The 21,374-nt window shown below is 48.7% G+C and overlaps 2 long non-coding RNA genes across 2 annotated transcripts in view; both read right to left on the bottom strand.

Annotated features, from left to right (window-relative positions):
• LOC114811342 overlaps positions 1-18,242 on the bottom strand; it is a 50,222-nt gene extending 31,980 nt beyond the window's left edge. The window contains exon 1 of the long non-coding RNA XR_005659917.1: positions 17,917-18,242. This is a non-coding gene — a long non-coding RNA (uncharacterized LOC114811342). The remainder of the gene's footprint in view (positions 1-17,916) is intronic.
• On the bottom strand, positions 9,870-11,065 carry LOC103169154. The gene is made up of 3 exons (XR_485639.4): positions 10,642-11,065; positions 10,406-10,489; positions 9,870-10,195 (listed from the first exon to the last, which is right to left on the bottom strand). It is a non-coding gene; the product is annotated as an uncharacterized LOC103169154 (long non-coding RNA).
• Positions 18,243-21,374: the final 3,132 nt, after the last annotated feature.

Genomic DNA, 21,374 nt, shown 5'->3' with positions numbered 1-21,374 from the left:
GGCTAGGTTTAAGGTTCAGACTAGCTTAGGGTTAGATTCAGAATTAGTGTTAATGTTAGGATTAGGGTTAAGGTTAGCCAGGGTTAAGGCTATGTTTCAGGTTAGGGTAAATGCTAGAGTTAGTGTTATAGCTATGGTTGGTGGTAGGTTTAGGTTTAGGGTTAAGATTTGCACTAGGGCCACTAGTATGGTTAGAGGTAGGGTTAGAGTTAGCGATAAGGTTAAAGTTAGGTTTGGGGTTCCCGATAGGATTAGTGTTTGGGTTAGAGTTAGCAGGAGTTCAACTATTAGGTTAGGGTTTTTTAAGGGTTAGGCTAATGGTTTTTGGCTAGGGCAGAGTTTAATGCAAGTTTTACGGTTAGGGTTAGGATTAGATTTAGTGGTAGGCTTAAGGCTAGGCTTAGGGTTACAATTAGGTTAGGGTTAGGGATAAGGTTAGGGTTAGGTTTACGATGAGGTCGAGGGTTAGCGCTAGATTTGGGGTTAGTGTTAGGTTTAGGGATAGGGTTATGATCTGAGTTAGGGCTAGACGTAGGCCAGGGTTAGGATTAGATCTTTGGATTAGGATAGGGTTAAGGTCAGGTTAAAATTAAGGTAAGGGTTAAGGTTAGGGTTTAGGGTTGGGGTTACGGGTAGGGCTCCAGTAGAGGTAAAGGATAGCATTGTGGTTATCTTTAGGGTAATTGTAGGTTTAGGTAGGTATGCCTAAGGTAGGGTTGGGGTGAAGATTTAGGGTTAGGGTTCGTGATAGGGTTAGGATTATGACTGGGATTAGAGCTAAACCAACACCTAAATTTAGGGTTAAGGCTACAGTTAAGATTAGGGTTAGGGTTAGGTTACAGGTTAGGGTTAGTGTTAGGTTTTGGGGTAAGTTTAAAGTTAGGATTAGGATAGGTTTAGGGTTAAGGTTAAATTTAAGAGTTAAGGTTAGGCTTAGGGTTAGGGTTAGGGCTACTGTTATCACTAGGGCTATCGATAGGTTTGAGATTATGGCTAGCGTTAGGATTGGGGCTAGGGTTAGGGTTAGTTTTAGTGCTAGTTATAATTTTATGGTTAGGGTTTGGGACTGGGCAAAGGTTAGGGTTGTCACTAGGTTTAGAGTTAGGTTTACAGCAAGGGCTAGATTTTGGGTTGGATTTGGGGTTACTGTTAGGGTTACAGTTAAGGTTAGCACTGGGTTTAAGTAAGGGTTAGTGTTAAGGTTAAAATTAGGATTAGGGTTGGGATCATAATACCACTACTAATAATGGTATTTGTTAAAAACTTGCTATGTGCCAAGCACTATACTATGCACTGGGGTGGATACGAGAATAAAGAGATTGGCAAGGGTTTGGGCTACAGTCAGGTTTATGATTAGAAGTATGTTAAAACTATGGGTAGGGTTGGAGTTAGTCCCATTAGCCCTATGTAGTGTTAGAACTATGGGTAGGGTTGGAATTAGATTTAGGATTATGATTAGGGTTAGGATTAAGGTTAGGTTTAGGGGTAGGTTAGGTTTAGGGGTAGCACTAGGGTTCGGTTTAGGTTTAGGATTAGGGCTAGAGCTAGGGCTAGAGGGAGTGTTAGTGTTGGGTTGAAGGTTAGGGTTAGCGTTAGAGATAAATTAGGATTAAGATTAGGGTTAAGGTTAGGGGAATGGCTAGGGCTAGAGTAGGGTTAGGGTTAGGTACAGCATTATGCCTAGGGTTAGGTCTAGGACTAGGGCTAGTGTTAGGGTTTATGTTTGAGCTATACCTAGTGCAGGGTTAGGGTCAGGGTTACATTAGGTTTAGGGTAAAGGTTATAGTTTAGGCTACAGCTAAGTCTAGGGTTAGGGTTAATGCTTGGTTTAGGGTTAGGTTTAGGGCTAATGGTAGTGTTGGAGTAGGGATGAGTTAAGGGTAGGTTTAAGTCTACTGCTAGGGCTAGATTTGCAATTCCCAATAAGTTTGGAGTTAGGGTTAGGTTTATATTTGTGCATATTTATTGCTCTATTTCATTAATGATGTGTGTTTACCTGTGGTTCTATTTATCTATTTTGATGGTTGCGATGCCTGTCTACTTGTTTTGTTTTGTTGTCTGTCTCCCCCTTCTGGACGGTGAACCCGTTGATGGGTAGGGATTGTCTCTATCTTTTGCCAAATTGTACTTCCCAAGCAATTAGTGCAGTGTTCTGCACACGGTAAGATCTCAGTAAATATGATTGAATGAATGACTAGGGTAAGGGTTAATACTAGTTTTATGGTTGTGCTTTGAGTTTGAGTATGATTAGTGTTAGGGTTAGGATTAATACTAATACTAGGTTTAGGGTTATGGTTAGGTTTAAGTGTAGATTTCGGGCTACCATTAGGGCTAGGTTTACAGTTAGAGTTAGGTTTTGGCTTAGTGTCATTGTTAATGATACAGATATGCCAAGGACTAATGTAGTGTTAGTGTTAAAGCTAGGCTGATGGAAAGGGCTAGATTTAGCATTGGGCTTAGAGTTAGGTTAGAGTTAGGTTAAGGATGGCATTAGGCTTAGCTCTAGGGCTAGGAGTAGGATCAGTGATTCAGCTATGGCCATGACTGGGGCTATGGTTAGGATTATGTTTAGATATAGGGTTAGAATTATGGTCAGGGCTGGGTTAGGTTTAGGTTTACGGTTAGGGTTAGGATTAGGGTTAAAGTAAGGGTGAGATTTAAGGCTCAAACTACAGCTAAAGTTAATGTTCGGATTCTCAGTAGGGTTAGGTTTAGGGTGAGACATAGAGTTAAGTTTAGGGCTAGGGATAGGGTTAAGGTTATTGTTAGGGGAAAGGGTTATCATTGGGGTTCAGGTTAAAGTTCCTGGACCAGGGGAGCCTTCGTGAAACATAGTAGAGTCGAACCACACCACTGATCACCAAGGTTACTGTGGAAAGTTTTTACTTAATTTTACCAATGGGCAAGGGAGTGACACATATACATACACTCACTCACTCCACTCCACCAAGTGTACAAAACCAGTCTGCAGTTCTGTTGATGCTTCTTCTTTCTGCTTCCAAGAGCTCTGCTCTCCTGCTGCTCCTCCTGCTTTAATACTTGCTTCTCTCTTCGTGTTTCTGCTCCGGGTGCTTTACTCTGAATGCCTGCTGCTTCTCTGAAAGCTTATGTGTGACTCCTGTGTGCCTCTGTGCTGTTTTCGAGTGGGCTTTTCACTCCTCTGCATGCTTCTTCTTGTTAGCCAGATGACAAACAGTCACCGACAAGGCAGCTTGTTCTGGGCTCACAACAGCCTGGAGCTAAGCTTAGTGCTAAAGCTAGGGTTAGGACTATAGTTAGGGTTAGAGTTAGGGCTAGGGCTAGGGCTAGGCTTGGGAGTAGGGTTAGGGTTAGGGCTGGGGCTAGTCCCTGGGCTCAATTAGGGTAAGGCCCAGAGTTAGGCTTTTAATTAGAATTAGCAGTAGTGCTAGGGTTCAGGCTAGAGTTAGAGTTTGGATTATGGTTAAGGTGGAGTTTGGTTTAGGATTACATTTCTGACTGGGTTAGTATTAGGGTTAGGTTAGGGTAAGGGATAGGATTTGGTACAGGGTTCCAGTTAGGTCTAGGGCTAAGACTACAGCTAGAGTTGGACCTAAGGATAGGGTTGTGGCTCTGGTTAGATCTAGGGTTCTGGTCAGGGTCATAGACAGGCTTAGAGACAGGGTTAGGGTTAGGATCGGGTTTAGGGTTAGGGCCAGTCCTAGCACTAAGTTTAGGGTTAGGCATAAGGCTAACTTTTAGGTAAAGAAAAGAGTTAGGGTGAGGACTAAGGCTAAGCCTAGGTGTAGGATTAGGATTAGGGTTACATTAGGTTTAGGATTAGGGTTATTGTTATGGCTAAGGCTTGAATTAGAGTCAGGGCTAATCCTAGGTTAGGGTTTGGGTTAGGGCTAGAGTTAGTGTAATGGTTAGGGATAGGGTTAGGATTAGGGTTATAATTAAAGTTAGGGTTGGGTGGATTTTATTTATTGTGATTTTAATGTTGTCTTGTTTTTATCCGTCTACCTCCCCCGATTAGACTGCAAACCCATCACTGGGCAGGGACTGTCTCTATCTGTTGCTGAATTGTATATTCCAAGCGCTTAGTAGAGTGCTCTGCACATAGTAAGTGCTCAATAAATACTATGAATAAATGATGTTTAGGTTAATGGTTAGAGTTAGCCTAAGGATTAGTTTTAGGCTTAGGTTTAGGTCTAGGACTATGGCTAGAGCTAGGGCCTAGATTCAGGGGTTAGGATTAAGGTTTTGGCTAGGGCTATGGTTAGGGTTATTGCAATGTCTAGTCCTAAGGCTAGGCTTACAGTAAGGGCTAGGATTAAAATTATAGCTAAGGTTAGGGTTACATTTAGGGTCAGGTTAGGGCTAAACCTAGGGTTAAGGCTTAGGTAAGGTTTAGGGCAAGGATTAAGATTAGGATTACTTTGAGTGCTGGGGTTACAGCAAGGGCAAAGGATAGGGTAAGGAATCCTAAGATTAAGATTCAGGTTAGGTTTCAGGATTAAGGTTAGAGTTAGAGATAGGGCTAAGGTCAGGGTTAGGGCTAGGGTTAGGATTTGGGCTCAGGTTAGGGCAAGGTTTAGATTTAGGGTCAGCTTTATATTTAGGCTACGGGTTATGGTTAGGGCTAGGCTTAGTGTTAGTTTTACTGTTAGAGATAGGGTTTAGAGTTAGAGTTAAGTTGAGGTTAGGTTAAGATTTGATTTAGGTTTAGGTTTAGGGTTAAGGTCAGTCATATGGCTATGGATAAGTTTAGGTTTAGGGTTATGGTTAGGGTTAGAGTTAAGGTCAGGGTTATGGTTATGGTCATGGCGGAGATTGGGACTAGGGCTAGGCCTAAATTTAGGGCTAAAGTTAGGGTTGAGGTTGGCTTTAGGGTTATGGATAAGGTTAGTTTAAGGCCTGAGACTCCTGTGGAAAAGGTATATGGTTAGGTTTAGGGACAACATTAGGACTAGAGTTAGGGTTAGGGGAAGAGTTAAAATTACAGTTAGAGTTAAGGTTAGGGTTAGGGTTAGATCTAGGATAATGGCTAAGGTTGATACGGCTAGGGTTGGGGTTAAATTTAGGGTTAGGGTTAAGGTTACATTTAGCATAAACTAGAGTTAGGGTTTGGTCTAACCTTAGGGTTATATGTAGGGTTAGGACTGGGGCTAAGTCTAGGTCAGGTGTTACTGTTAGGGTTGGAATTAGGGTTAAGGTTAGGGTTTTATTTGAGGTTAGGGCTAGGGTTAGTGTTATTTTATAACTCTATTATATATTACATTTTTATAACCCTATATTTTATTAATTGAATTAAGTAGCCCTAGTTTATTGTTAGGTTAGGCTTAGGACTAGGGCTAGGGTTAAGGCTGGGCTGGGCTGGGGTTAGTGTTTCAGTTAGGATTATGTCTAGGTTGAGGACTAGGTTAGTGTGAGAGCTAGGGTTGTGGGTGGAGCAAGGACTAGGCCTAGAGCTAGGGTTACAACTATAGCTAGAGTTAGATTTGGGCATACGGTTAGGGTTAGGGTAAGGTTTAGGGTTAGAGGTAGGCTTAAAGCTAAGGTTAGGGTTAGGTTTAGGGGCTTAAAATTAGAGTTAGGATTAAGGCTAAGGTTAAGGTTACAGTGAGGGGTTGGGGTAGGTTCTTTCATTCATTCATTCATTCATTCATTCATTCATTTAAACATATTTATTAAGTGCTCATTGTGTGAAGAGCACTGCAATAAGCACTGGGGAGAGTACGATACAACAATAAACAGACACAATCCCTGCCCACAATGAGTTTATAGTCTAGAGGGGGAGACAGTTATTAATCTAATAAATAAATTACAGATGTGTACATAAATGCTGCAGAGCTGGGATGGGCATGAATAAAGGAAGGAAGAAAGTCAGGGTGACACAGAAGAGAAGGGGGGAAGAGGAAAGGAGGGCTTAGTCAGGGAAAGACCTTTGGAGGAAATGTGCCTTCAATAAAGCTTTGAAGGTGGGGAGAGTATTAGTCTGTTGGTTATGGAAAGGCAGGGGGTTCCAGGTAAGAGGCTGGATGTGGGTGAGAGTTTGAAGGTAAGATAGAAAAGACTGGTAGAATGAGAAAGTTGGCATTTAGAGGATAGAATTGTGATGACTTTGTTGTAGTAGGAGAGTGGTGGGATGAGGTAGGAGAGGGCAAGGGGATTGAGGGCTTCAAAGTGAGAAGTTTTGGTTTGATGCAAAGGTGGATGGACAGGTAATGAAGTTTCTTGAGGGGTGGAAAAACATGATGGCCCAAGAAGAACCTGGAGTACCCACCAGACTACAGACTACAGCCCCCAGAAGTCTTTTTGCCCAAAGCCGCCATGCCACCATCCCTTTCCTCATGACAGCGCCTGATTGGCTGTGGCGGTGCATTGGCTGCACTTCAGTGGAACATGACAGGTAGGGCGGGATCTAAGAATAATAATAATATAATATCATATATATGATAATAATATGATATAAGCATAAAGATGGTATTTGTTAATTGCCTTGTCTGTGTCAGCAATTGTTCTAGGCGCTGGGGTATCAGGTAATCAGGGTGGACACAGTCCCTGTCCCACATGGGGTTAACAGTCTTAATCCCCATTTTATAGATGAGGTAACTAAGGCCCTGAGATGAGCACCCACCATCTCAAGGTAAAATGGCTTGTTAAACCATGTATGTATATGGAGCCGCTCATTGCATTGATTGTTGGTTATGTGGTAAACTCTTCAGGGAGGGAATGGGAATCAAGATACCAGATTTTGAGCGTGTTTGGGGTTTCTGTGTTCGCTATGCGACACCTCGCGGGGAGTGGTAACATGAATTTAACGAATACCATAATTGTTATCATTGTTAATGGTATAACGGCCTGAAAAACTGCCTTCCTCAGCGCGGGGCAGGACGGGATAGGCAGAGTTGAACGCTTTCAAGAGCAAGCATCATACTCAGCGTCATACAAAGACTAAGCAGTCTTTCCGGCCCGAGCCATCATACTATCCTCCCTCCCTCTGTGACAGTGATTGTCTGGGTCGATGCCTGGGCTGGACTATGTCCTACCCGCATTATCACAGTACTGTTGGTTCAGCGATCACCGTTAGCCAATCGCTGGTGGGGGGACTCGACGATCAGAGAAAAGGGGGCCTATGCCCTACATCAAGGCTCCTAGAGTGTGGACGGTGGAGAACAGGTAGTTTATTCCCAGTTTTACAGGTTACAGTTGCGACAGCAGAAGCACGCAGATACCAAAGTGCCTTGCCCAAGGTTACAGAGCACAAAAGTGCTGAATCCATATATCCAATCTCCTAGCCCTGCGCCCTTCCCACTCTCTTCACTGCTTTTCGAGGTGTTGTGTGAGGTTGATTGGAAGGCTGAGATGCTGTAGGAATCCAGAAAAGCTGGCTGTGGCCATAAGAATCAGGCAGCTGTCCTGTTGTGGCAACTCTGGAGTCTTACATCAACGCTCAAGTGACACTTCAGGAATATTGTTCTTTGTCAACCTCTAAGACGTCTTCCTACCGGGCATATATTTTTTTGCCCATTCCTCCCATCTACACTGTTCAGTTCCTTGGTGCAGGCACTATGTGTACTATTTACATTAAACCCCGCCAAATAGACATGTCGAACCCTCCAACTAGACATGTTTAAAGCAAAACTGCTTCTCTTGCGACACTTGGGGTTTTTGTTTGTTTGTTCGTCGAGCACGACAGAATGTTAGTTCCGTTAGCTAGGAGGAGGTGAACGTCCTCAAGAGCGAGAGTCAGACTACAGCCCCCAGAAGTCTTTGTGCCCGAAGCCGCCATGCCACCATCCCTTCCCTCACGACAGGGCCTGATTGGCTGTGGTGGTGCATTGGCCGCACTTCAGTGGAACACGACAGATAGGGCAGGTTCTAATAATAATAATAATAAAGATGGTATTTGTTAAGTGCCTTCTCTGTGCCAGACATTGTTTTAAGCGCTGGGGTATTAGGTTGGATACAGTCCCTGTCCCACATGGGGCTCAGTCTTAATCCCCATTTTATAGATGAGGTAACTAAGGCACAGAGAAGTGAAGTGACTTGCCCAAAGTCATACAGCACACAAGTGGCGTTTCTGGATTAGAACCCATGACCTTCTGACTCCCAGTTATGCTCTGTATCCACCACGCCATGCTGCTTCTCTAATGAGGGTTTGCTCCTTTGGGAACATCTTGGGGAGAGCCGAGGGGATTCCCATGGGACAGCACGGAGTGGGATCCTGTAAATGAAAGGAAGTGTTATATCCCCACCCCAGTAAGTGGCCCAAACACAGTACGTGGAGCCTACCAGTGCCTTAACCGTTAGTTGTGTGGTAAACTCTCCTGGGAGGGAATGGGATTAGAGGTGCCTGATTTTAAGAGAGTTTGAGGTCTCCATGATGTCTACTTGCCACTTCATGGGATGTGGTAGGTGGTACTTAACAAAAACCATAATTACTCTCATGATGAATGGGAAAACGGCCTGAGCAACTGCATCCAAAGCCTTCTCTGTTCGACCCAATGGCCGCAGGCCCCGCGGCGGGGCACGATGGGAGTGGTAGTTCGGTAGGCGGAGGTGAACCCCGTTAAGAACAAGCCTTTGTGCCCCGAACCTCCACGCTACCTTCCCACTTCCCGCGACAGGTTCTGATTGGCTAGTTCGGTGCCTGGACCGGGCTACGTCTTACCCGCATTATCGCGGTGGTTTTGGTTCAGTGACTACTCAGCTAATCGCTGGTATGGGGACTGTACAGTCAGAGCAGAGGCAGCCTGTCTCTCACATCGGGGCTCGCAGACTGTGGAAGAGAGAAAAGAGGTAGTTCTTCCATAATTTTACAGGTGCGGCAGTTAAGGCACAGATGCCAAAGAGCCTTGTACAAGGTCACAGAACAGGAAAGTTAAAATATGGACTGAACATTCAGGAGAAAAATCAGCAGAATGAAGTATGGATTGGAATGTGAAGAGAGAAATGGCAGGGAGTTCCGCAAGGAGGTTGACAGAATAATCCAAGACGGATAGGAAAAGTGCTTGGATTGACAGAGTAGCAGTTTGGATGGACGGGAAAGCACGGGTTTTAACAATGTTGTGAAGGTTGAATGGGAGGCTTTAGTAATAGATTGAATATGGGGGTTGAATAAGAGATAGGGGTCACTGAAAAGCTAAGGTTACAAACTTGTGAGACAGGAAAGATGATGTTTACATGGTCTACCGTGAAACGTTCCATGAGAGGATAGTGTTCGCTTAAGAATAGGGTTCTTAAGCAGCGATGGTAGATCTGGTAATTTTGAGCCTGCCTCTCTTGACAGTTTTGTTGGTTTCTTTCAAAGCACTGAAAATTTCCCTCCCCCTCCCTTTGCAGTCTTATCGCTCATTTGACAGAGTAACTAGAACTTCGCCATTGGTTGAAGGCTCCAAATCAATGGATTTGGCCCCTGAATAGCCTGCCCAATTAGATCAGGTAAGGTGTCATGTTCCTGACTGGGATGAAAGAGGATTATTTCACCTCTGAGAATTTAGCCCTCAATACCGATGGAAAAAAAATGATTAATGGACGAAGAGGCGGGGAGGTGAGTTCATATGCCATGACTGATTCTCACATTCACGAGTTAAAGGCCTTCCTGGAGGACTAGATACAAATCTGAGCCTACCCCCATTTCTACCATTTCTCAAATATCGGTGGCAAATATCCCGGCTTGTGTTTTACATGATCTCTTTCACCGGTTCGGCCCGTCAGATGCTGCGAACTCAACAAAACGAGTGTGTGGGGGCAATACAGGAATCTGAAGAGGAGATTCTCCCACTGGGCCAGTAGGGGCTGCACTCCACACCTGGCGGGCCCCCGCCCAGATGAGATTTATTAAGTGGTAACAGTTCTCGCATAGGCAAGGAAGAAGTGTTCATTTACCTAGAAACATCACACAGGATCCCCAGAGTGATAGAATGAATGATAGGATGAGTTCATTGATTTGGAAAACCAGAAAAAAACCCTCTCCCCTTTCGACTTTCCAGCCTCCCTCTCTGCCACACTCCACCACTCAAAGACATTTCTGCCGTTAAGAACCAAACAACCACCATTTCAGAGAATAAAAGAGGAAGCCGGTGCCCTAAACAGAGACGATTGCAGCAGCATTCAACACCCAGTGATCCTCCCATGTCATCCTCAGAGTAAATGCATGATCCTCTGTCCTGGCCTGTAGAGACGACATGCAGGATTCTGGCAGGAATATTTCTGGGATCCATTCACCCTGAAACACAGAGCGGGTGGAGAGAAAGAGAGAGAGAAGGAGAGAAAGATTGATAGAGAGATATTGTCAAAGCGAGAGAGAATGAGAAGGAATTGGGCTCGGGTTACCCATATCATGTCAGAACCCAACCCTTAATCGTACCAGCGAAGTTTGTTTCTTGATTCCCAACCCCGATGGCCACCAGCAATGAGTGGGGCCACGTATACTTACCGTGAAGTTTCCTGTCTCTCCTCATTGGCCATTCCAGGGACACTTTCAGTATTGGGTGCATTGGAGATGATACCAGCTGCCGGCCTGAAATGGACAAGAATACAGATGAGCGTGTCTTTGGCCATCTTCGGGGCTCTGCCCCTTCCCAGACTATAGACAGTCTGGACCAGTGCTACCTGAAGGTGGCAGTCTCTGCCCTCCACATAGAACCCCCGGATCCCAAGCTGGGCACTCACCTGAGTGGGTGTCAAGTCCGGGGAGGCAACGAGTACTTGTGTTATTGTGTCAGTGTCCATCGGCCTTGAAGTGAGCCAACGGCTTGTCTAGGAGCAGCTTGATGATACGGTCTTCTCTGCTCTCTCTTCTCCATCCTCTCTAGACCTTCGGATTCGCCAACTCAGCTTCCCCGATGCTTGGGACGGAGATCTGAAACACTGGGAAAAGTCATCAAAGAAAGCCAAGGTAGGACAGCAGATATGAAATCTGCAAACGGAAACGAGCAAAGTATGTCTCCTGGGGATGACGACATGGTAGTCACCATGGGCAACTGCAGGGACATAGGGACGACATCATAACGGTGCCGGGAGGGGGATAATCCCATCTGGCAGGATGTTTCCGTGGCTCAGATGAAAGAGCCCGGCCTTGGGCGTCTGAGGTCATGGGTTTTACTTCCGGCTCCGCGGCTTGCCAGCTGTGTGACTTTGAGCAAATCACTTAACTTCTCTGTGCCTCACTTCCCTCATCTGTAAAATGGGGAATAAAACTATGAGCCCCACCTGGAACAACCTGATCACCTTGTATCCCCCAGCGCTTAGAACAGTGCTTTGCACATAGTAAGCGTTTAACAAATACCACCATTATTATTATTTTTATTTCCTCCCCGAACGCTAGCGTGGAAGCCCCGAGACTTCTTTTCCCAAGGAGCCGTGCCCTCGGACAACCGGTCCCCCTTTTCCCAGTACGATCTTTCCCCTCCGGATGCCGCCACGGAAGCGCCGACGTCTCTTTTCCCGAGAAGCCCGCTATCAGACTCCAATGACCTGCCTCCAGGCTCATGGTCATCTCCCCTCCCGGCAGCTGCACCCCCGCCTGACGACACCGACACCGAGGACCCCCCCCCCCATCACTGGCCCCAAAGCCCCTCAGTACTTCGTATATCTCCCAGAATTAGCCCCCATCTCTCTGCAGACCATTCAACTCCCCTGGACTAACCCCCCCCCCCCGGCCATGTTCACCAGAACCAGCCCTCCAAGTATCCAGGTAGCCAACCAGGCCCATGGAACACTGTGTTCCCAGGCCCGTTTCCCCCAACCGCCCCCCCGCCCCCTACCCAGAGCATGGGGCAATGAGTTCCTAATTCCTCTCCCCAGCCCAGAAGTGATCTTCCTTGGGGAGCTCCCACTCCTTCCTTCCCTGTGTTACGACTGGATGACACTGATTGCCCCCGCCCCCCTCCCCGGGTAACAGTGCCCTCGTTATCACTGTGTTACTATTAGCTACTACCTGCATTCGTACCTGCTCAGGCCAAACATGTTGTTCGGTTGCTTACTCTTCCCAGGCGTTTCCTCTCCCATGTCCCCCATTACAGCTCCACCCTTCTCCAAATTAGCCATCCACAGAACCTCCTCCACAGCCTCAGAAATTTGGGCCAAGGGCCTCTGGACTGTTCTTGCCACTAGCCTTTTTGATTTGATTGACCCGTGGACAAGTCAACTTCTACTCTGGGCATCACCTGCTTATTAACATTATATAATATATAACTGCTTCTCAGGCCCCCTGCCCGCCCCTCCCCGCCGCCCCTCCCCCCAATACACACACATTTCCCTCGCTCCCAACGACCTGGCCATCTACTTCATTAAGAAAAGTAACACTATCAGGTCTGAGCTCCCCCAAATCACCCCTTCCCCTCCTCCATCCACTCTCCTCTCAGCCCCCTTTTCAACTTTCCCGTCCTTCCCAGCAGTATCTTCAGAGGAGACCTGCCTCCTCTCAACTGCCACCCACTCCACATGCACATTGGACCCTCTTCCTTAGCAATTTATAAAAACTCTCACCACTTCTCTCCTCTCCTTAACTACCATTTTCCACCACTCACTCTCCAATGGTTTCTTCCCCACTGCCTTCAAACATGCCCACGTCTCTCCCACCCAGAAAATCCCTCCCTTAATCCCACAGGCCCTCCAGGTATCGCCCCATCTCCCTCCCACTCCTCCTTTCCAAACTCCTGGAGCAAGTCGTCTACACTCGCTGCCTCAAATTTCTCTCCTACCACTCTCCCCTGGACATCTTCCAATATGGCTTCCACGCTCCCCAGGGTGGGGAGTGAACACGACGCCTGCCCCTCTCGCGGCCCCAGCGATGCCCAGCTGGAACCCCAGGCCCCTGCCTTCCCCAACTCCCAACCGCAACTGGAAGCTCTGGTCTACCATAGCCCAGGGAATCTGGCTTCTCCTAACCCTATCTGGAACACTCCCCCACAAGTCACGTCCACAACACTGCTGTCCAACACCAGCAGGTCACGTCCAGATAGATGCACTCCTTTTACATCAGCTGGCCAAGCCCTGATCTCTCCAGTCCGGTAATGTCAGATGGCCACTTCTAGATTCATCCTCATCCCTTAATGTCAGCTGGCGATGTCCACATTGCCGCTGTTCATGTATATCCCCTGGCCAAATCCACATCGCCCTCATCCTCAAACGTAAAGCCAGCGAAGTCTACATTGGCTCCGACCATTAACACAAGCAAGAAATGTCCGCATCACCCCCAGTTCTGAACATCAGGCAGGCACATCCACATCTTCCCCAGGTTTTAATATCAGTCAGAAATGTCCACATCACTTCGGTCCTTTAATATCTGCTGACCATGTTGTCATCGCATGCATCCTCTCAAGTTGGCTGGTCATGGCCAGATAGTCCCTGTCCTTCAGCGTCCCCCAGTCGTGTCCTTAAACATCTGCCGGCAACACCCAAATTGCCCCAGTTCATCATTTCTCAGCCACATCTGCATCACGCCATTTCTTTACCATCTGAGGCCATGACCTGATTGCCCCTGTCCTTTAATTTCTGCTGACCATGACTGAATCGGCTCCGTACTTCAATACCTGCTGGGCACGTGTGCATTGCCCCCTCTTTTAAGACCTACTGGCTACGTCTCTATCTCCCCTTCCTTCCACATCTACCAGCCACTTCTGCATCACCTCCCCCCTTTAATGTATGCCAGCCACGTCAGCAGCGTTGTAATTCTTACATGTCCACCAGCCACACTTGTATTGGCCCTTTCCTTTGACTTCTGTGGGCCAAGACTGCATCACCCCATTCCTTTGAAGTCTGTGGCCACGAATGGACCACCCCCCCTTCCTGTAATGCCTGCTGGTCAAGTCCACATGGCCACTATCCATCAAGCTCTGCTGGCCACTTGCGCATTGTCCCCAACATAAACCATCTGCTGACCATGCCCCATTCGCCCCCATCCTACATCATGCACCAGCCACATCTGCATCTCCCCACTCCTTTAATGTCTGGTGGCCAGGTTCGCATCACTGCAGTCCTTCAACATTTGAAGGCATGCCCACATCTCCCCTGGACTCAGATGGTACTCCCATTGATGGCCCCAGGCTGACCCCCACCCCAGGGTCATGTCACCAACCCCCGCCCACCCCGAACCTGCTGGTCTCATAAACCTGGCTCCAATTGCCCCTTCCTGGAGAGTCTTCCTGCACCCCTCTGCCCCCACCCTAACACTCTGTTTCAGGAGGACTGACCAGTTGCCTGTTTTATAATCCTGAACCCCTAAATGCTCCACACAGCTGTCAACCCAAAATGTTCCCTGCAGCTCCAAAACATAAATGTTTCCCGCTGACTCAAACCCTAAATGCTCCCTAGAGTTGAGAACCCTAAAAGCTCCCAGCATCCATGAACCCTAATTGCTCCCGGCAGCCACGAGCATTTGACCCCCAAAAGAAGCTGGGAATGGCAGCACAGTGCTGAGGGGAGGGGAAGGGAGAGAGGGTGGAGCAGAGGGAAAGGGGGGGGAAAGGGGGCTTAGCTGAGGGGAGGTGAAGCGGGGGTAGTGGGGCAGCAGAGGGAAAAGGGGAAGCTCAGTCTGGGAAGGCCTCTTGGAGGAGGTGAGCTTTCAGTAGGGCTTTGAAGAGGGCAAGAAAATCATCGCATGCATCCAATGCATGCATCGTATGCATGCATATAGAAGCAGCGTGGCTCAGTGGAAAGAGCACGGGCTTTGGAGTCAGAGGCCATGAATTCGAATCTCACTCTGCCACTTGTCAGCTGTGTGACTGTGGGCAAGTAAGTCACTTAACCTCTCTGTGCCTCAGTTACCTCATCTGTAAAATTGGGATTAAGACCGTGAGCCCCACGTGGGACAACCTGATTCCCCCGTGTCTACCCAAGTGCTTAGAACAGTGCTCGGCACATAGTAAGCGCTTAATAAATACCAACATTATTATTATCATTATTATTATTATCCTCTCATGTTGGCTGGTCATGCCCAGATAGCCCCTGTTCTTCAGCATCCACCGGTCATGTCCTTAAACGTCTGCCGGCAACACCCAAATTGCCCTAGTCCTTTATCATTTGTCAGCCACATATGCATCACGCCATTCCTTTACCGTCTGAGGCCATGACTTGATTGCCCCTGTCCTTTAGGTTCTGCTGACCACGACTGGATCAGCTCCGTACTTCAATACCTGCTGGGCACGTGTACATTGCCCCCTCTTTTAAGGCCTGCTGGCTACGTTTCTATCTCCCCTTCTTTCCACATCTTCCAGCCACTTCTGCATCACCTCCCCCCTTTAATGTATGCCAGCCACGTCGACAGCATTGTCCTTCTTACGTGTCCACCAGCCACAATTGTATTGACCCTTTCCTTGGAGTTCTGTAGGCCAAGACTGCATCACCCAATTCCTTTAAAGTTTGTGGCCACGAATGGCCCACCCCCCCTTCCTGTAATGCCTGCTGTTCAAGTCCACATGGCCACTATCCATCAAGCTCTGCTGGCCACTTCCGCATTGTCCCCAATATAAACCATCTGCTGATCATGGACCATTCGCCCCCATCCTACATCATGCACCAGTCACATCTGCATCTCCCCACTCCTTTAATGTCTGGTGGCCAGGTCCGCATAACTCCAGTCCTTCAACATTTGCAAGGCATGCCCACATCTCCCTGGACTCAGATGGTACTCCTATTGAGGGGCCCAGACTCCCACTCCGGGGTCATGTTACCAACCCCTGCCCACCATGAACCTGCTGGTCTCATAACCCTGGCTCCAATTGCCCCCACCTGTGGAGTCCTCCTGCACCCCTCTGCCCCCACCCCAGCACTCTGTCTCAGGAGGACTGACCGGTTGCCTGTCTAATAATCCCGAACCCCTAAATGCTCCACACAGCTGTCAACCCAAAATGTTCCCTGCAGCTCCAAACCGAAATGGTCCCCGCTGACTCAAACAATAAATGCTCCCTAGAGTTGAGAATCCTAAAAGCTCCCAGCAGCCATGACCCCTAATTGCTCCTTGCAGCCATGAGCATTTGAGCCCCCCAAAAGCAGCTGGGTATGGCAGCACAGTGCTGAAGGGAGGGGAAGGGAGAGGGAGAGGAGCAGAGGGAAAGGGCGGGGAAAGGGGGCTAAGATGAGGTGAGGTGAAGGGGGGGTAGAGGGGCAGCAGAGGGAGAAGAGGGAAAAGGGGATGCTCAGTCTGGGAAGGCCTCTTGAAGGACCTGAGCTCTCAGTAGGGATTTAAAGAGGTGAAGAGAATTCGTTTGGCAGTGGTGAGGAGGGAGGGCATTCCAGGGCCGCGGGAGGAGGTGGCCCAGGGATCGACGGCGGGATAGGCGAGAAGGGGACACGGTGAGGAGGTGGGTGGCAGTGAAGTGGAGCGTGCGGGCTGGGCAGTAGAAAGAGAGAGAGGAGGGGGCAAGGTGATGGAGAGCCTTGTAGCCTAGAGTGAGAAGTTTTTGTTTTGTGCGGAAGTTGATGGGCAATCACTGGAGATTTTTAAGAAGGGGAGTGACAGGCCCAGAGCGTTTCTGCAGGAAGATGAACCAGGCAGCGGAATGAAGAATAGACCGGAGCGGGAGAGACGGGAGGAAAGGAGATCAGAGAGAAGGTGGACACAAGAATCCAGCAGCTTGGCTCAGTGGAAAGAGCCTGGGCTTCGGAGTCAGAGGTCACGGGTTCGACTTCCAGCTCTGCCACTTGTCAGCTGTGTGACTGTGGGGCCAGTCACTTAACTTCTCTGTGCCTTAGTTACCTCATCTGTAAAATCGGGATTGAATGTGAGCCTCACGTGGGACCACCTGATTACGCTTTATCTACCCCACCGCTTAGAAATGTGCTCTGCACATAGTAAGCGCTTAACAAATGCCAACATTGTTAATCCAGCCGGGATAACACGAGAGCCTGTAACGGTAAGATGGCCGTTTGGGTGGAGAGGAAAGGGCGGATCTTGGCGGTATTATAAAGGTGAGACTGGCAGGTTTGGGTGACGGATCGGATGTGTGGGGTGAACGACAGAGCCGAATCAAAGATGACCCCGAGGTTGCGGGATTGAGAGACGGGAAAGATGGTCGTACCATCCACAGTGATAGCGAAGTCAGGGAGAGGACAGGGTTTGGGAGGGAAGATAAGGAGCTCAGTTTTGGACATGTTGAGTTTTAGGTGGCGGGCTCTCCCCTCGATTGATTCTCCTCTTGGCTGACTCTCCCCTGTCTGTTGCTGGGTAGGGATTGTCTCTATCTTGCCGAATTGTAGTTTCCAAGCGCTTAGTACAGTGTTCTGCACACAGTAAGCGCTCAGTAAATGCAATTGAATGAATGAAGGATTGAAAGAATGAATGACTGTTCCCATAGAGCAGCCCCATATCTGACCCTCCCCCACCTGACTTGCCCCCTGACTGACTCTCCCTTCATCATCCTTTGGGCAGAGCCTCCCCCTCCCTCAGGCTGACTCTCCCCAGGATGCCTGGCAGCTGAGGGCGCCTGGAGGGACAGGATGGAAGTGCGTAGTACAATGGTATGCACACAGTAAATACTCAGTAAAGTGTTTACTGGTTGATCAGTTAAAGGGGAGGATCGGCAAGCTGGGCCCCCTCCCTCACTTGGTTTTCCCTGCCTTCCTCCTGTTTTGATTTGTTTTTCTTATGGTATTTGTTAAGTACTTAATATGTACCAAGCACTGTACTAAAAGCTCGGGCAGATACAAGCCAATGAGGTTAGACACAGTCCATATGTCACACAGAGCTCACTGACTTGATCCCCATTTTATAGAAGAGGAAACTGAGGCACAGAGAAGTAAATTGACTTTGTCAAGGTCATCCAGCAGACAGGTGGAAAAGCCAGGATGAGAACTCATGTTCTTCTGACTCCCAGGCCTACCTTCTATCCATCAGGCAACCACACTTCTCTGTGGTTACTGTGTGTCAATCACTTTACTGAACACCAAGATAGATGGATGCCCTAGAAGCACACTGGGTACAATCCCTCTCGCACTTGGACTCACCACCTTCCCCATCGGCAAATGTAGAATCTCGGCTGGTGCAGACCTGCCAGGCCCGCTCCACCATGGTGGCTCTGGAAAGAAAGCGAGCGAACGGTGGGAAAACCTGCCTTCAAAGGGAACAGGTTGTGGCCCCTCCCTCTCAGCCACTTTACTCCTTCCCCATGTTGCATTGGTCGCCTCCGGGGCCGACACTGTGTCGTTTCGTCGCTTCTGATGCGTGTAACCGGGCCCCTCCCTGCAAATGACACTGTTAAACCGGGAGACCTGAGGGACGAAGAGCGGCCCTGATTCACACCCAGGAGTGCCTTGCCAGTGCGCAGTACAGTGCTCTGCCCACAGCAAACGCTCCATTGACATCCTCCCCTGACCAGTCGTTCCTTCACAGGGAACACTGGGCAGCCTTTGGAGAGTGTGGAGCAAGACCCTCCACCAACACGCCAGCCTGGGGACCCCACCCCAGCCACGTGGTCTCCATTTCCAGACTCCCCCCACCAGGTTACACCCAGGCACCCAAGCCCACAAACGCTCCTCAGCAGGGTCAGGGTGAATCACGGACTCTGTGATTAACCCTAGGTCAATTCTCATAGGTTCCACTGAATCAAATCGATAGAGCCTAGTAGCCACAGTTTCTGGTTCAGCTCTCTCAGACTGACAGGGCCCAGCGGAACTGGGGGGCTGAGGGAGGGGGCTTCGTCACCATGGACACCATTGTTGAGGAAGGAGGCGGGTGTGAGGGGAGATATTATGAAAGGGGAGGGATTTGCCACGAGTGGGCGGGACATCATCTGACCTTGGGCTCAGATATGTGGCCAGAGTCAATCGGGCCCACCGGGCACGGGCTAGTGTGTCCAAGGGAGGGGTTGTGGGCATCTCCTGCCCAGAGTCTGTGTGGGGATTATCGATTTCATGATGTTTCCAGGAGAAGGGGGAGGTCCACAGTGTCGAAGGCAGAGATCAAGGAGACTCAGTATAGACTAGAGGCTATTGGATTTGGCAAGGAGGAAATTGTTGGTGACTTCAGAGTGAGCAGGTTCAGTGGAGTGAAGGGGGAGGAAGACAGATAGTAGGGGGTCACGGGGAGAACTGGAGGAGAGGACGTTGAGAGAGCAGTTGTGGACAACTCGCTCAAGGAGTTTGGAAAGGAATGGTAGGAGGGAGATACAGCGATAACTAGAGGAAGCCATAGGGTCAAAGGACTGGCTTTTTTAGGATGAGGAGACTTGGGCATCTTTGAAAGCACTGGGGTCGAAAAAACCATTGGAAAGCAAACAGCTGAAGATGGTGGTCAAGGAGGGAAGAAGGGAGGGGCCAAGTGTTTTGACAAGCTGCGAAGGGATGGGGAGGAAGCACCGGTGGAGGGGGTGGATTTTGAGAGGAGACGGGAGATTTCGTTTTGGGATCCTGCTGGGAAATGTGGGAGAGTGGATGAAGGGGCAAAAGATGCAAGGGTCTGGAGATGAGCAGGGGAGATTTTAGGGAGATAATAATAATGTTGGTATTTGTTAAGCGCTTACTCTGTGCCGAGCACTGTTCTAAGCGCTGGGTAGACACAGGGGAATCAGGTTGTCCCACGTGGGGCTCACAGTCTTCCTCCCCATTTTACAGATGAGGGAACTGAGGCACAGAGAAGTGAAGTGACTCGCCCACAGTCACACAGCTGACAAGTGGCAGAGCCAGGATTCGAACCCATGATCTCTGACTCACAAGCCCGTGCTCTTTCCACTCTGCCACGCTGCTGCACCTGGTCACCAAGGATCTCCTTGCCAAATCCATTGGCCTTTACTCCTTCCAAATCCTCCTCGACCTCTCAGCCCCTTTTGACACTGAGGATCGCCTCCTTCTCCTGGTAATACTATCGAACCTTGGTTTCATGTGCTCTTCTGGTTCTTCTCCTATCTGTCTGATCATTCCTAGTCTCTTTCACAGGCTCCCTCTCTGCCTCCCACCCACTTACAAGGGGGATCCCTTAAGGCTCAGTTCTGGGTCCCCGTCTATCCTCCATCTTCACCTACTCCCTTGGAGAACATTTTCACTCTCATGGCTTCAATACCTTTGTCCACAGGGATGATTCCCAAATCTCCCTCTCCAGTCCTGATGTTCCTCCCTTTCTGCTGTCTCTCATTTCCTCCTGCCTTCAGGGCATCACTACCTGGATTTCCTGCTGACTCCTCATAATGAACATGTCCAAACCAGAATTCCTCATCTTCCCTTCCAAACGCTGTCCTCCAGCAGATTTTCCTGTCACTGTAGACAGCATCACCATCCTTCCCGTCTCACGAGCCCATAACCTTGGCAATATCCTCAACTCATCTCTCTCAGTAAACCTATATATACAATCTGTCACTAAATCCGGTCAGGTCAACTTTCACACCATCACTAAAAATCTGCACTTTCCTCTCCATCCAAACTACTCCCATTCAAGCACATACCCTGTCCTTCCTTGACTTCTGCATCAACCTCCTTGCTGAACTTCCTGCCACCTGTCTCTCTCAACTGCAGTCCAGACTTCACTCTCCTGCCAGAATCATGTCTCTACAAACCATTCAGTCCATGTCTCCCCACTCCCCAAGACCCTCCAGTGGTTGACTGTACCCCTCCGCATCAGACAGAAACCCCTTACCATCAGCTTTAAAGCCCTTCCTCCTACCTCACCTCCCTACTCTCCTACTACAGCCCAGGCCGCAATCCATGCTCCTCTAATTCCAACCTACTAATTGCCCCTCGATCTTATCTATCTTGCCCGAACCTCTTACCCACGTTCTGCCTCTGGTCTGGCAATTCCCTTCCTCTTTATTTCCAATAGATCAGTGCTCTCTCCACCTTCATAGACTTACTGAAGGCATATCTCCTCCAATAGACCTTCTCTGACAAAGCTTTATCATCTTCTCCCATTCCCTCCTGCAAACCCTGACATGCTCCCTTTATTCACCACCCCCCACCCCCAGCCCCACAGCACTTATGTCCAAGTCTCTACTTCATTTATTCATATTGATGTCTGCCTCCCCCTGTAGACTGTAAGCTTGTCATGGCCAGTGAATGTGTCTGCTATATTGTTATACTGGACTTTTCCCAAAGCTTAATACAGTGTTCTGCATAGAGTAACTGCTCAATAAATACTACTGATTGCCCTTGCCCTTGGATTTGCACTCTTCCTTCCTCCTTCCTTCCTTCCTTCCTTCCTTCCTTCCTTCCTTCCTTCCTTCCTTCCTTCCTTCCTTCCTTCCTTCCTTCCTTCCTTCCTTCGTTCCTTCCTTCCTTCCTTCCAGAAGCAGCGTGGCTCGGCGGAAGGAGCACGGGCTTTGGAGTCAGAGATCATGGGTTCGAATCCCAGCTCGGCCACTTATCAGCTGTGTGACTTTGGGCAAGTCACTTAACTTCTCGGTGCCTCAGTTACCTCATCTGTAAAATGGGGATGAAGACTGTGAGCCCCACGTGGGACAACCTGATTCCCCTGTGTC

This window comes from Ornithorhynchus anatinus, chromosome 4 (assembly GCF_004115215.2).
Source record: "Ornithorhynchus anatinus isolate Pmale09 chromosome 4, mOrnAna1.pri.v4, whole genome shotgun sequence".
In the NCBI taxonomy this organism is placed as follows: domain Eukaryota; kingdom Metazoa; phylum Chordata; class Mammalia; order Monotremata; family Ornithorhynchidae; genus Ornithorhynchus; species Ornithorhynchus anatinus.
This window is presented reverse-complemented; position numbering and strand designations above follow the sequence as displayed.